The sequence below is a fragment of the Silurus meridionalis genome, chromosome 4 (assembly GCF_014805685.1).
Source record: "Silurus meridionalis isolate SWU-2019-XX chromosome 4, ASM1480568v1, whole genome shotgun sequence".
NCBI lineage: Eukaryota > Metazoa > Chordata > Actinopteri > Siluriformes > Siluridae > Silurus > Silurus meridionalis.
This window is the reverse complement of record NC_060887.1, coordinates 1,056,401-1,072,347: the sequence shown is the minus strand read 5'-3', so window position 1 is coordinate 1,072,347 and position 15,947 is coordinate 1,056,401. Positions and strand designations below refer to the sequence as shown.

The 15,947-nt window shown below is 39.7% G+C and overlaps 1 protein-coding gene and 1 non-coding gene across 3 annotated transcripts in view; both read left to right on the top strand.

Annotated features, from left to right (window-relative positions):
* Positions 1-15,947, top strand: part of LOC124384638 (eukaryotic translation initiation factor 4 gamma 3-like) — a 1,295,064-nt gene that overhangs the window by 585,640 nt on the left and 693,477 nt on the right. The gene's annotated exons all lie outside the window — the stretch shown is intronic.
* Positions 147-219, top strand: trnav-uac. Its single transcript has one exon. It is a non-coding gene; the product is annotated as a tRNA-Val (tRNA).

The following is a 15,947-nucleotide window of genomic DNA, read 5'->3' as shown; positions in this document are numbered from 1 at the left end:
TCTCATAAAGCTCATGCCCAAAACAGTGGAGATGATTGTGACATTTGAGTCAGTGAATTTTCTAAGTTTAATTTATATTTTTCCAGTTAGATTTTGAGAGATATGTTTCTATTTATGCACATTGGACATCAACCTTCTCAGCAGCAGGTTCCATAGTGTAGCGGTCATCACGTCTGCTTTACACGCAGAAGGTCCTGGGTTTGACCCCCAGTGGAGCCATGCCCTTGAGTCTCTCATTCTGCTGTTGGAATGCTTTTCCTCCATTTCTGTTTCAACCACAATGCAGAAACATGCAAAACTGTTTATTTATTTCCAGGATTGAGTAACAATTTGTGAGTAATATATAAACCTCACTCATGTTTGCAACCTGCATGGTTCCACTGGAAGGACCTTCTGTGTGTAAAGCAGATGTGACGACCACTACCCTATGGATCCACACAATCATCTGCACAGCATAAATGAGCAGAAATAATGATTCAGGCAATATGTTTTCCAGAGTGCAACTATACAGTTTTGGGAAACTTGTTCCCAATGTACCCTCAGCTTTCTGTTCTCGGTTGAGAGGAATACAAGTGCTTTTCTAATACTGTATGAGAGTGTGTGATCTGGAGTCTGTGCAGCGGCTGCTGTTCTCACTCTATTTATTCCAGCTCTTTTTTAAAGTCGTGTTACATCCTCGATGACTTCAAACTTTACTCTTTACACTATTAATACAATTCTAAAATGAATTGTATTGATTTGTATGAATCATCTTGTACGAATTGTATGAATGAAGAATATTAATACATTTTATTCACTCTATGGTGCTCGGTGGTCAGGGATAAAAACACACAGCACACATTATGACGCGTCCACTGCAAAAAATATCCGTCAAAATAAAGAAATAAAAGCATGATTTAAGAAGAAACTCTACAGACTAGAAACAAGTCAAATGATTTGCCAGTGCAGTAAAATAATTACACTTGGTAAGATTTCTTGAAATAAGAAGTGATTAAAGCGATGCTGCAGCACTCGTGTGTCTGTTTTCTGAAGCAGCTTCTGCACCTGACGCACAGCACGAGGACTCGACTTCTTTGATGGACCCTTGTGAGGTCTGTTCTGAGTGGAACACGTCTTGGAAAACCTCTGTATGACCCTGACCACTGTACTGTAACTCAGTGTCAGGATGTTACTGATCTTCTTATCGCCTCGGCATCATGGTGGAGTCTCCTGTCATCAGAGAGTCTTTACCATGAGGTGCCGTGTAGAACATCCAGTGGTCAGTATGAGAGAATTGAATAACAGAATATAAGATTTTTATTTTGTTATTTAAAGAGAAGTTTAAATAACATTGGATTTTTTTCATTTGATGAATTTTAAGTTCATTCATTTTTCATTCATGTATTTTTGCTCTTGTTGTGAAGTGAAGTTTGTGTCATTGCTGCTACACTGTGCATCTGAACGATCACGACTCAAATCTCACAATAAACTTTAGGGTTTTATCACATTTTCTACTTTCATTCATCTGATTGTCTCCCCAGTGTCCAACTGCTCCATGGCTTTGTGTATCAGTCACCTCACAACTATAGCAAAGAGTTTTTATTATTGACCGAGTAAATTCCAAGTGATTCAGTGCTTATGCTCAGAGACTGACCTGATACACACACACACACACACACACACACACACACACACACACACACACACACACACACACACACACACATTTTTTTTCAAACTACTGCTAAATGTTTGTTTACATTCACAATATTTATTATTATTATATGCACAAGAATTTTGAACTTTGTTCCACATGGATCATGCAAGTAGTTAATAACGTGTTTGTTTGTGTATGTTTCTATTTTCTTTATAGTAATTAATCTTTCATATAATAATATTGTATTGTGCTCCTTTTATCAGTGGTCCCCAACCCCGGGGCCACAGACTGCACCGGTCCGTGGGTCAATTGGTACCGGACCGCACAGAAAGAGTAAATGTAAATCTGCATATAATAATAATAAAATTAATCATTTAAAATAAAAATATGTTTAAATGTAGACCTTTAGGTACTTAAGCACCCCAGTGCTACTGTATATATATATATATATATATATATATATATATATATATATATATATATATATATATATATATATATATATATATATATATATATATATATATATATATATATATAATTATAATCACAAACTGCTTTTATAAAATGAACATGAAATAAGGCTGTAATACTGCACTGTATTTAACTGAACCAGATTTATTTTAGTTTTAAACATATTGATAGTCATTTTTATTTATTTTTGTTGTATTTTGATGTTTTCAATTTCATTGCAGTAAATTATGACTTTTGTTGGTATTTAATGTTAGTGTCGGTTTAGTTTTAATCTATTACACAGTAAAAGCCTTAATATTTATAAATGTGTATTTAAAGTTAATTAAAATTAAAATATTTAAGCTGTAATACTGCACTGCATTTAACTAATAATATTATTATTATTGTTATATATTGTTATAATTTTAAATGTACTGAGTTTTTATTTTGATTCTTTATATTTTGAAGTTTTATTTCAGATTAGTTTCAGTTAATAACTTTTTTTATTGTATTTAATTTTAGTCTACCAAACTACAAAAATCACTCAGTGTTGAATTGAGGTTTTTGGACATTTATTCCAGCTCATAAATCCTATAAAACATGCAGCATTAAACATGAACTTCCAGCAGATGAACATCTCATAATACTGTCTGGAAGTGAGAAATGTACAGGTTGTTTTTACTCCATACACATGAACTTACTTTGATCAGAAACACAATCATACTCCAAATCAATTAATCAATAAAGTCAATAAAAGAATCCCAAACTGCTGTGTGTCTTGTCCTCGCTATTAATGACGTCATTAGAGCTCCACTACTTCTAATGACCTGCTGTGACAGTGAGCTCTAATACACATCACACTGCCACCTACTGGTCATTTATGATTCTGCAACATTCATAGAGTCACTCCGGTCAACTTCCGGTTCTCAACTCGGATTCACTCGCTTTATACACAGTTTACAGCCGTTTTTATCTTATTTATGACTGTAATATCGCTCTTCTCTCAGGAACAACAGAAAAGCTGTGAAGACATGATATTTTATCCGCTCTTTACCTCTGTAATGTGCGCATGCGCATAGTGTCAGGTTAAGAGAGACCGGGTTACGTCACAGACGGAGGGCGGGCATCTCCTGTGACGTCACAGTAAGGCAACGTCTATAATTGGGAACGCGTCTCTGTTTCTCTCATTTCCGAGGTTTTGCTTGTGAGTAAAGAGGCATAAACATGGAGCTCTTCAGAAGGTTGAGAGAGTTTTTTCAAACCAGAAGAACGAAGAAAACTAAGCAGATTGCTGAAATGAAGGAGAAGCTGGAACACATGGAGAAAGTAGAGAAAGACTTGGATGCATTTTCTCTTCTAATGATAGAGAAGATAACAGAAGAGAAAGAAGAGAAAGCCATTCTGCTACAGACGGTGCAAAAGCTGGAGGCTACTTTGGCTTCTGAGCGAAAGCAGCAGGAACAGGACATAACTGAGAGAAGCCAGAGCTGGGCGAGAGAACAAAAACAACTGGAGGAACGTGTTGCTCAGCTTGAGTTTATTTTGGATCAGACCACCATGGAGCTCCAGTCTTCCTTGAAAATCAATGAGGAACTGGAGAAAACTGTAGACTGTGAGAGAGAGCTGGACGAGAGAACAAAAGAAAGTGGAGGAACATGTTGCTCAGCTTGAGGTCACTTTGGATCAGACCACCATGGAGCTCCAGTCTTCCTGAAAATGCATGAGGAACTGGAGAAAACTGTGGACTGTGAGAGAGAGCTGGACAAGAGAACAAAAGAAAGTGGAGGAACATGTTGCTCAGCTTGAGGTCACTTTGGAACAGACCACCATGGAGCTCCAGTCTTCCTGAAAATGCATGAGGAACTGGAGAAAACTGTAGACTGTGAGAGAGAGAGCTGGACGAGAGAACAAAAGAAAGTGGAGGAACATGTTGCTCAGCTTGAGGTCACTTTGGAACAGACCACCATGGAGCTCCAGGATACTCAGAATCACTGTGAGAAAGTAAAAATAGTGCAGAGCAGGAGAGAGATCATTTGATCAGAGAGAAAGAGCGACTGGAGGAACGTGTTGCTCAGTTTGAGCCCACGTTGGACTTTAAAGAAAAACAAGAGGACGAAAGAGAAAACTAAACTTGACATAGAGGAGAGGAACAACTTACAGCTTCAGACCAACAGGGGGCTCCAGGATACCCAGAATCTCTGTGAGGAAGAAAAGAAGACTTCAGAGAATAAAACAGATCATTATATGAGAGTCCGAGAGCGATGGGAGGAAATTGTTGCTCAGCTGAGACAAGAAAACATTCAAAAGAAAAGGAGAAATAGAAAAAAAAGAAGACGACAAGAGAAACAGAGAGTCTGAACACTTTTACTACAGCGAGACACAATAAACACTATTAAATAAATAAAGATTTTGAATTTCAATCATGTCTAATGTCTCTTCATCACAGAGAGCATTCAATGATGGCATTTTTTTTCTTGAAATCCACTTTAGTAAAGTCAGTGATGTTTGATGTCCTTAAAGAAAAGGAATTTGACAGAAACTGAAGTTGAGGTATTTTCTTGCAGCTTTAGTGCTTTGTTCATTTTGAGCTCTGAAAGCAATATAGCTGACAGTTAATGTGGGCAGAACCTGATTCACTTAAACATCTGTACTTTATAATTAATCACATGGATTGGCACAAGAAAGTGGATGATCTTTCAGCAGTTATTCTGACAGGGTTAACACTGGATTCACCTCACAACACCTGAACACTACTGCTGGATGGAGCAGCGGGTGCGTGCACGGCGGTTGGTGAATGGAGGGTGGAGCCGGGGGGAAACGAGCGGTGAGAAGCAGATCTGTGGCTGATGGGACTAATCAGTGTGCTCTGTTTTAGTGACTGGTGATGAGGAGAAAAAGGAGAAAGACACGAGCAGAGCTGAGCACGTGTGTGTGTGTGTGTGTGTGTGTGTGTGTGTGTGTGTGTGTGTGTGTGTGTGTGTGTGTGTGTGTGTGTGTGTGTGATGTAAAGTGTTTGAGTAAATGTACTTTGTTACTGTACTTGAGTAACTATAAGTGACTTCCTGTCTGATGAACTGTTCTGTATTGGTCCTGTTTACTTCAATAGTAAGAAATGTAGACCTGAGATCCTGATTATTGGTCTTTTATTACCCATAAGGCAGTGGTTTGTAACCTTTTTTGAGGCGTGACTCATTGTTTACATGAAGAAAACACAGTGCATGTAGGGGTACGGTCTCAGGAGCCCTGCAGTAAGTGTGCTGTGTGCATGTGATTGATGAATGTGCAGGTAGAAATTCAACTGAAACTGCATTCAATCTGGTTGATTATCAAGCAAGTTATTTTTTAACTACATTTAAGTTCCCTGTTATAGGATAACTTGCAATTTTGTAAATTCCAACTTTATTTCCATTAATTCCTGTTAATACCTAAATATTCCTGATAATTCATATGGGAAGTTTCCAGTCTTGAAAATTCCTGCAACCACATTCCTAGGAAATACATGAGCTGTTCCTTGGTCTTGGGCACAGGGATATTTTGCCTGCCTTTTTATTTTCTTTTAAGTTTTACATTGTTCTGATATCAGATGCCCCAAGAAATTGCAGTTTAGACACAGAAGCTTTGTGTATGTGAGGATCCTCTATAATTATTTGGAGAAAGAGTCTGGTGTCATTATGCCATGGCTTGGGAAGTCGGGATGTTGTTAATAAATGTGAACTGATTTAATGTCATACAGTGTGTCTGTGTTCTACATTACAGTGGGGTCTGAGGTTCGGTTCCCAGCGTGTTGTTTCCTTACATTTTTTTATCCAGGGCCCAAAATCTTTCCACTGATCTCTCACACATTTAGAAAGTGATCTATGCAGAGCTGAACATCTCACCATGAATGATGAACAACCTCATGCATAATTTTCTTTTTCCCCCTCTTCTTATTGTTTAAATTTTTATTTAAGAATACAATACCATACAATACAATACAATACAATACAAAACAATACAATACAGGTGTGAATCTACCTATCATGAGGAGTGTATTGGAGAGTGTATGTGTAAATCATCTGCTAGGTGGCAGTAGTGGACACTCACTGGTAAGCTGTAGAACAGGGGTCACCTACGGTGGCCGAGAAGTGCAAAACAGATTAACAAATCCGAAAACAAAATAACAAATCCGAAAACAAATTAACAAATCCGAAAACACAAGTCAGACAAACTGGAAAATGTAGGTATAGTTTGTGAATGTAAACTTACCGATCATTGGACAAGACACCTGTCAGTCAAGATACACAGGTGAATGACAGGTGTCTTGTCCAACCATTGATAAGTTTACATTCACAAACGATACCTATTTTTTCCAGTTTGTCTGACTTGTCGTTGTGTTTTCGGATTTTTTAATGTGTTTTGTGCAATGATTCAGACAAACTGGAAAAGGTAGGTATAGTTTTGTTTCTTTGCAGACTTTCCTGAAGCCCCTAAATTAATAATGGTCATAGTGACATTGGTAACATTGCATTAATGTAATAATATCTGATAGCCATTAGAGGGCACTCTCGTGCTGCATGTGGGTGTGTTTGCAGTGTGCAGAGTAAACGAGTAAAAAACGCTGTGCAGTCATGTCTCCGGTTCTTTCTGCGCATGCTCCGAACTTAATGGTATAATATGTGTTTTATAGCATAATGATGCAAACAACAGTATTTACATTCATCACATTACTGTGCTGGAAAACAATACAAATTAAATAAAAAGAAGAAAAAGTGTAGTAGAAGAAAAGCGGGACAAAGACAGAGGTAATGTGATGTAATGAATGGTGATGATCATATAAATAAACTCAGTTTAGTAAAAGTTTGTGAACAAACTTTATATTGGTCCAGTTTTTAAAGTTTATTCTAAAAGTTATAAATAGTGTAATAAGTGGAAAAGAAATATGAGTCAGTTCATGTCACAGATTTTTTTTTTATTTTTTTATTTCAATTCAGTGTCATTACAAAATAGGTTTAAATTTGTAGAGATTTTATTTGGACAAACATATCAGACAAAAGAAATCAGCAACATATATTGGTCATCCTGTATCAGTCGACCTCTAGGTGTGAGTTTAAATGATATGCTCAGTTGTATGTATGAGATAATTGTAGTGTCTCTGCGTCTCTCAGAGAGACAGAGACTGTCTGGACGGTGAGACGCCACTAAGCGTTAATATTATAATAATTACACTGATCTATTAGAGACGCTTATCAGAAAAGTCCAAATCAAATCCACTCACAAGTGCAGCAGATTCATGTGATGTGAAATAATGTCCTAATGGCAGCAGCATTATACAGTCATATATATATTTCTATAAAAGAGCTCTGATACGGATTTCAGTCATTAAGAAGAACATCTTCAGAGGGGTTTTTTCTCGTCCTGGTATCATAAGTGTAGATAAACATAGGTTGTGTTTAATTGACAGCCCTGATGAAGTCTGATGACCTGAAGAGGGTGGAGCTGAGACTTCAGACAGCAGACGGACTTCTGAGGAGGAACATCAGCACCACACGAGAGGTTAGAGGTCACCAACCTGTAATTCATCCTGGAGGAATTAAGTGTGATTAGAGATAGCGATTTAAATGTGTTAATGCAGCTGTGTGTGTGTGTGTGTGTGTGTGTGTGTGTGTGTGTGTGTGTGTGTGTGTGTGTGTGTGTGTATCAGGTGAGTGTACAGTTCAGTGAAGTGCTGATACACCTTCAGGACAGACTTCTGTCTTCAGAAGTAATACTGTAACGCATTACTTTTGAATGAATTAACTAGTAACTGTAACTAGTCACTATTTCTTAGTAACCAGCACAACACTGGGCACGAGTTTGTCCATCTTTTATTCTCCAGGAGTTCAACTGTAGTCCACGGCACGTATATTTTCTGGAATTAGACTTTGAGAAAACTCAGGTAGAATTTACTACATGACCACCCACATGAACCACAATAGACTTGTGCATATTTTCCTGTATTTTATTGTCTATTATGGTGTTGTTCTGGTTGTTGTTCTGATCTTTGGTGATCATGATGTACTAATATACTGCAGCACTTCATGTGTTACTGTCTTTTACAATCAACTGCATTAACATAAAGAACAGATCATTAGAAAGAACTTTTTGTGTATGATATTGTGTATTCATGTATTTTTGCATGGTAGTTGTACATTGCATCACTTTTCAAGCTACTATCTCTTATTATATGTTACGTTAACGACATAAACAACAACAGATTCATGTATCTTAAAAACTAAATTCTCATACGTGCATTACATTTACATTAATGTGTTTTTTCCTGAGCTCATCAGTGCAGTATGTTGCATCACTTTCATGCTGTCGTCTATTATGATGTACAATATTACAAACAACAGCAGCAGATTCATGTGATGTGAAATAATGTCCTAATGGCAGCAGCATTATACAGTCATATATATATTTCTATAAAAGAGCTCTGATACGGATTTCAGTCATTAAGAAGAACATCTTCAGAGGGTTTTCTCGTCCTGGTATCATAAGTGTAGATAAACATAGGTTGTGTTTAATTGACAGCCCTGATGAAGTCTGATGACCTGAAGAGGGTGGAGCTGAGACTTCAGACAGCAGACGGACTTCTGAGGAGGAACATCAGCACCACACGAGAGGTTAGAGGTCACCAACCTGTAATTAATCCTGGAGGAATTAAGTGTGATTAGAGATAGCGATTTAAATGTGTTAATGCAGCTGTGTGTGTGTGTATCAGGTGAGTGTACAGTTCAGTGAAGTTCTGATACACCTTCAGGACAGACTTCTGTCTTCAGAAGTAATACTGTAACGCATTACTTTTGAATGAATTAACTAGTAACTGTAACTAGTCACTATTTCTTAGTAACCAGCACAACACTGGGCACGAGTTTGTCCATCTTTTATTCTCCAGGAGTTCAACTGTAGTCCACGGCACGTATATTTTCTGGAATTAGACTTTGAGAAAACTCAGGTAAAATTTACTACATGACCACCCACATGAACCACAATAGACTTGTGCATATTTTCCGGTATTTTATTGTCTATTATGGTGTTGTTCTGGTTGTTGTTCTGATCTTTGGTGATCATGATGTACTAATATACTGCAGCACTTCATGTGTTACTGTCTTTTACAATCAACTGCATTAACATAAAGAACAGATCATTAGAAAGAACTTTTTTGTGTATGATATTGTGTATTAATGTATTTTTTGCATGGTAGTGGTACATTGCATCACTTTTCAAGCTACTATCTCTTATTATATGTTACGTTAACGACATAAACAACAACAGATTCATGTATCTTAAAAACTAAATTCTCATACGTGCATTACATTTACATTAATGTGTTTTTTCCTGAGCTCATCAGTGCAGTATGTTGCATCACTTTCATGCTGTCGTCTATTATGATGTACAATATTACAAACAACAGCAGCAGATTCATAGATCTTTAAAGAAACTGTTGTACATGCATTACGCTACTGTGTTTGTTTGTTTGTTTGTTTGTGTTTGTCACACAAGGCTTTAGAGGACGACAAGTGGATGTCTCGTCTGCAGCGGTAGAGGACGATGAGTGGACGTCTCGTCTGCGGCGGTAGAGGACGATGAGTGTACGTCTCGTCTGCAGCGGTAGAGGACGATGAGTGTACGTCTCGTCTGCGGCGGTAGAGGACGATGAGTGGACGTCTCGTCTGCGGCGGTAGAGGACGATGAGTGGACGTCTCGTCTGCGGCACTGGGGTTTGGCTCTGAAGCTGGAAACACACCTGTGTTTTATAAGGTATGTGCAGACAAAAAATGTGTATGAGAACATGATTAAACACAGGTACCATAACCTAAAGGTCTTTATTTGTACAGAGTGAGAAATGTCCAGTGCAGGTCCACGACCAGTCGAAACTTTTCGGTGGACCACAGAAACATCTTTGTGGATTCCACCCTCCTAAAGTGTTCATTTCAGACTTTCAGGTGATCATCTCTTTCATGTCACGTCACTGTGGACCTGCACAACTATATTTGTGACCACACTCATGTGCTTTAAATGTCCTCTGCTGTGGGATGCAGAAATAATTGTTGCAATATTTATTTACAAAATCTCAATAAAGTGATGTTTATGTAACAAAATGCACTGGAAGAAAGACAGACAGGCAAAAGTTCACCAAGCAGAGCTTCTTTATTTTCTTTCGTTTTCACCCTGGCGTTTTCCTTTCCAGTGCTCACACCAGGGTTCACCCACACACTCGTGGTTCGGGACGCCTTTCCCTCTTGATGTTCGCCGGTGGTCCCTCCCTCACGCTTTCTCACTTTAGCGCCCGCCAGAGTTTCCTCACACACCGGCACAACTTTTCTTTGCGTCCACCAGAGTTCACCCGAGTCTGCGCTTATTTCCCCTTTTTGTTCTCGTGTCTCTCCTTTTTATTGGCGTCACCAGACTGAAACAGAGCTCTGATTAGTCTCATCAGCTGCAGGTGTTTCTTACCGCTCGTGCCGTCCGGCTCCGCCTCCACTCGCGCACCGCTGCTACAGTTTACATCCCTAATCATATAGAACAATATCTGCTTTATCTATTCCCATTTCTCATCCAGTGATCAAATAGTGGAAGCACTGAGATCATTGTAAAAGACTTTGGTTTTTGCTCAAGTGTGTTAAAGTGTGTTATATTTATAGATCTTCATTTCACTTCACTTCTGCCTTCAGACTCTCACTAGTGTACAGAGATGATTGTGGATTAAACATATTCATCCGTATCCGGTCCTTCATCTGCATCCAGTCCTGCTGTTTCTTCCAGTTCTGCTCCTTTAATTATTTCTTGCTGGTGTTTTGAGCGACTCATTTTACTGTTTATTTGTGTGGATTTACTACTATTATAATCTATAGTTATTTATGATTAGGTTGTTGTTTTAATCATTGTATTTGATTATATCTATTGTTAAATAACCTTTATTAATATATACATAGTTTTGTAATATTTGTATTTTGTGTGTTTGCATCTATTATAATTTATCATTTGATATTTTTGTAGCATTTTCAGTAATTAAAAATAAAATGTTTTATCATTCATAAAACAGTGACTCATGAATTATTCTGTGAACCTGCTGAACCCATTATCATCATTATTATTATTATCATTATTATTATTATTATGTAGAATGTAAATTAACAAATACAAAACATGTGCTATATAATAAACTTTTGTTAAAAATGGTAAAGGTTAAATAAGTACATTAAGAAAATAAATATACATCCATTTTATGCCCCTTTATAGGAAAAATTAGTCAAATCATATAGATATTAATTAACATGAGTGACAAGTGATGTATTTTCATTCACATCATCAGTATTTTTGTGCACTATTGGGGGATTTATATACATTGATCTGCCAAAAACCATAACAAATGTCCATCGTCTATCCATTTCCTCTTTCTTTTTCCTCTATTCCCTTCTTCCCCTTCTTTTCCCCTCTTCCCACCCCTTAACAGACTATTGATCTCCAGCTTCACACAGCTCACATCCTCAACTCTCAGTCTCACACCTAGACACTCCTATAAACTTTCCCTTTCATTCTTGCAGATACCCCTCTACCACAAATCACTCCTGTCACTCTTCTCCACCCACTCCACCCTGCCTGCACTCTTTTCTTTACTTCTCTAACACACTCTCCATTACTTTGCACTGTTGACCCCAGGTACCTGAACTCCTCCACCTTTTCCACCTCTTCTCCCTGCAACCGCATCACTCCACTGCCCTCCCTCTCATTCACACACATGTACTCTGTCTTACTCCTACTGACTCTCATTCCCTTCTCTCCAACGCATATGTCCACCTCTCCAGGCTCTTCTCAACCTGCTCCCTACTCTCACCACAAATCACAATATCATCCGCAAACATCATAGTCCAGGGAGACTCCTGTCTGACCTCGTCCGTCAACCTGTCCATCACCACTACAAACAGGAAAGGGCTCAGGGCGATCCTTGATGCAGTCCAACCTTCACCCTGAACCAGTCTGTCGTACCAACTGCACACTTCACCGCCATCACACTGTCCTCATACATGTCCTGCACCACCCTCACATACTTCTCTGACACACCTGACTTCCTCATACAATACCATAACTCCTCTCTTGGCACTCTGTCGACGCTTTCTCTAAATCCACAAATACACAATGCAATTCCTTCTGTCCTTCTCTATACTTCTCCATCAACATCCTCAAAGAAAATAAGGCATCTGTGGTGCTCTTCCTCGGCATGAAACCATACTGTTGCTCACAGATGGTCACCTCTTCTCTCAGCCTGGCTTCCACTACTCTTTCCCATAACTTCATGGTGTGACTGATCAACTTAATTCCCCTGTAGTTACTGCAAGACTGCACATCTCCTTTATGCTTAAAGATCGGTACCAGCACACTTCTTCTCTATTCCTCAGGCATCTTCTCACCTTCCAAAATCCTGTTAAACAACCTGGTCAAAAACTCCACTGCCATCTCTCCTAAACATCTCCACGCTTCTACCGGTATGTCATCTGGTCCAACCGACTTTCCACTCTTCATCCTCTTAATCGCTGCTCTCACTTCCTCCTTACTAATCCTATCTACATCCTGCTTCACCATCTCCACATCGTCCAACCTTCTCTCTCTCTGATTTTCCTCATTCATCAGCTGCTCAAAATACTCCCTCCACCTTCTCAACACACTCTCCTCACTAGTCAACACATTTCCTCTACATCCTTTACTGCTCTAACTTGAAGTACATCCTTCCCAGCTCGGTCCCTCTGCCTGGCCAATCGGTATAAATCCTTTTCTCTTTCCTTAATGTCCAATCTCTTATACAGCTCCTCATATGCCTTTTCCTTGGCTTTCGCCACATCCCTCTTTACCTGCTGCCGCATCTCCTTGTAATCCTGCCTACTTTTCTCATCACTCTGTCTATCCCACTTCTGTTTTGCCAACCTCTTTCTCCTTATGCTCTCCTGCACTTCCTCATTCCACCACCACGTCTCCTTGTCTTGCTTTCTATTTCCAGATGTCACACCAAGTACTTTTCTAGCTGCCTCCCTCATCACTCCTGCAGTAGTTGCCCAATCATCCAACACCTCTTCAACACCACCGAGCCCCTGTCTGACCTCTTCCCTGAACCTTACACTACACTCTTCCTCCTTCAGTTTCCACCATCTTATTCTTCGTTCAGTCCTCACTCTCCTCCTCTTCTTCTTCACCTCCAAAACCATCCTACAGACCACCATCCGATCATCACCTCTGTTCCCTTCACCTACATGCCCATTAAAGTCTGCCCCAATCACCAATCGTTCTTTCCTAGGTACACCATCTACCACTTCATCTAATTCACTCCAGAATTTTTCCTTCTCCTCCATCTCACAGCCAACTTGTGGAGCATAAGCACTGATGACATTTATCATCATCCCTTCAACTTCCATCTTCACAATCATCACCGTATCAGAAACTCTCTTCACCTCCACTACACTCTTACTGTACTCTTCCTTCAGAATCACCCCTACACCATTTCTCTTTCCATCCACACCATGATAAAACAGTTTAAATCCACCTCCAATGTTCCTGCTCTTACTCCCTTTCCACTTGGTCTCCTGAACACACAGCATATCTACCTTTCTCCTCTCCATCATATCAGCTACATCTCTCCCTTTAACCGTCATAGTACCAACATTTAAAGTACCAACCCGAACCTCCACTCTCCTACACTGCTCCTTTCCCTGCCGTCTCTGTAGACGTCTTCCTCCTCTCCTCCTCCTCCTCCTCCTTCGGCCAACAGTAGCCCAATTTCCACCGGTACCCTGTCGGCTAACGATACCTGTGGCGGTCGTTGTTAACCCGGGCCTCGACCGATCCGGTATGAAATTTTCATTTGTGATCCGCATATTTGATTTGGCACATGTTTTACGCTGGATGCCCTTCCTAACGCAACCCTCCCCATTTACCCGGGCTTGGGACCGGCACTAAGAGTGCACTGGCTTGTGCATCCATAATGGCTGGGTTAAATAATTATGGTAGAATATTGTACATTATTTATGTCATGCGGGAAACGGAGGCGGAAGCCAAAGTAACAGCAAATAAAGTTTTATTTAAACAAAAGGGCGAAGACAAAACACAAATACTTGCTGTGAAAGGATTATTCCAGTGGCCCACAATAGTCCAGAGTCTGAGGAATAATCCGATTGAGGAATCCGGGAAAAGGAAAGTAATATCCACGGTGCGCCTGGAAAGAGTCCACGCGGAGCGAGAGCGCGAGAGTCCGGGTCGAACTGCACGTAGCGGGAAACGCATGCGCGCGCACATAAGGCAATATGAACACACAGGAACATGCAATAAAGGAGCCGGAGTGTGGGGGAATGTGGGGTTTATATCGGCGGTGTGATGAGTGAGTGAATATGCCTCAGGTGTTCTCAATGAAGCCCGATGCGAGGAGCTCCTTGTGGGCGGGGCACATGAGAGAAGGAGCAGGCGTTCCCAAGCACCAAAGGGGGCGTGGCAGGGGGATTCCTGACAATTTAGTAGAAGACATGAAAAGTAAAAAGTAATTATTTAGTGACATTAGCTAGCTAAGATTAGCTTTTATAGTTTAGCTTTTTATATAAATCCATCATATGTATTTAATAATTAGTATAGAATCTATTAGATACAATGAAGTAGCTTAATTTAACCTATTTAGCCCATATTTTAATCAAACTCATGTAACCTGTTTACTCCAAGTAAAATGAACATAATATACTAATAAATAGAGTAGAATAGGGTCAGACTGGGACTACAATTTTAATAATCCTTGCAGCCGTGGCATGTTTTATCTGTTGTGGAATTCCTTGTCATTGTTTAGACAATACGTACAGCTCCCAGTGTATAAAATTACAGGTAAAGAGTCTTCTACAGAAAACATCTCCACAGATATGGATCAAAACATCTATGTGGATTTGGATGGAGGATTATGGCCCTAGTCAATGAGAAAAAATGACTGTAACAAACGTTTTCTTATAACTAAATGCACTAAACTCTTTCTACACTTCAATTCTGATCCTTTGATTATATCGTATATAAATCATGTTGTTGTTGTGTGTATTTTATTCTGTGTGCAGGAACATGGCAGCTGGTGAACAAAGGTGACTTCTGCAAGGTATGCGCCTGCATCAACGCACGTGTTTGTACATCAAGCATGTGCTGAGGGGTATCGCTTCAAATTTGTCAACTTTAGAGATACCTGCGATGCTTGTTTTTTCCTTGTTCTTCAAAAGCACTGCCTGTGGTGCCTGGAGCAGCCCACCTGTCCTTTAGGTAAACGGTGCCATAATTTACCCCGTAAATGGTTCAGGTTTCCTCCAAAAAAGGACGAATTCGTTTGGGAAACTGATGTGGACCGGTTCAGACCGGTGATGGACATTCTGCACCACGCTGACATGTTCTCCCCAGATGGAATGTGGCTAGATTCCATCCAGAACTCTGTCTATGATCTTCCTGCAGGACTTCAGCTGATCACCTGTATCTATCATGTGCGTAGGGCTATTACCCTTGTCCAATCGTTTGGAGTTCCTGCCCGCTCGCTGGTTGCTCCGAGAACTCACGGATTTCTCTTTACGGAATTCGTCATGCAAAGCACCTTTGTAACGTACTACACCATCACCTTCTGTGGCTATGTTCTATGGACAACTGAACCAGCGAAACATCGTGATTGGAATTGTCGTCCTATCCTTTGTCGCAAATGTCACACAATCGGAACAGACTGTTCCCCTGCCGCACTGGATCAGACGACTATTAACCATTCCAGTAAAAAAAAAAGAAAAAAGAGAGAAAAAAATGGCAAGTGAGTCTGGACATCAAGGACAGGAACTGAAAGCTAAACCTC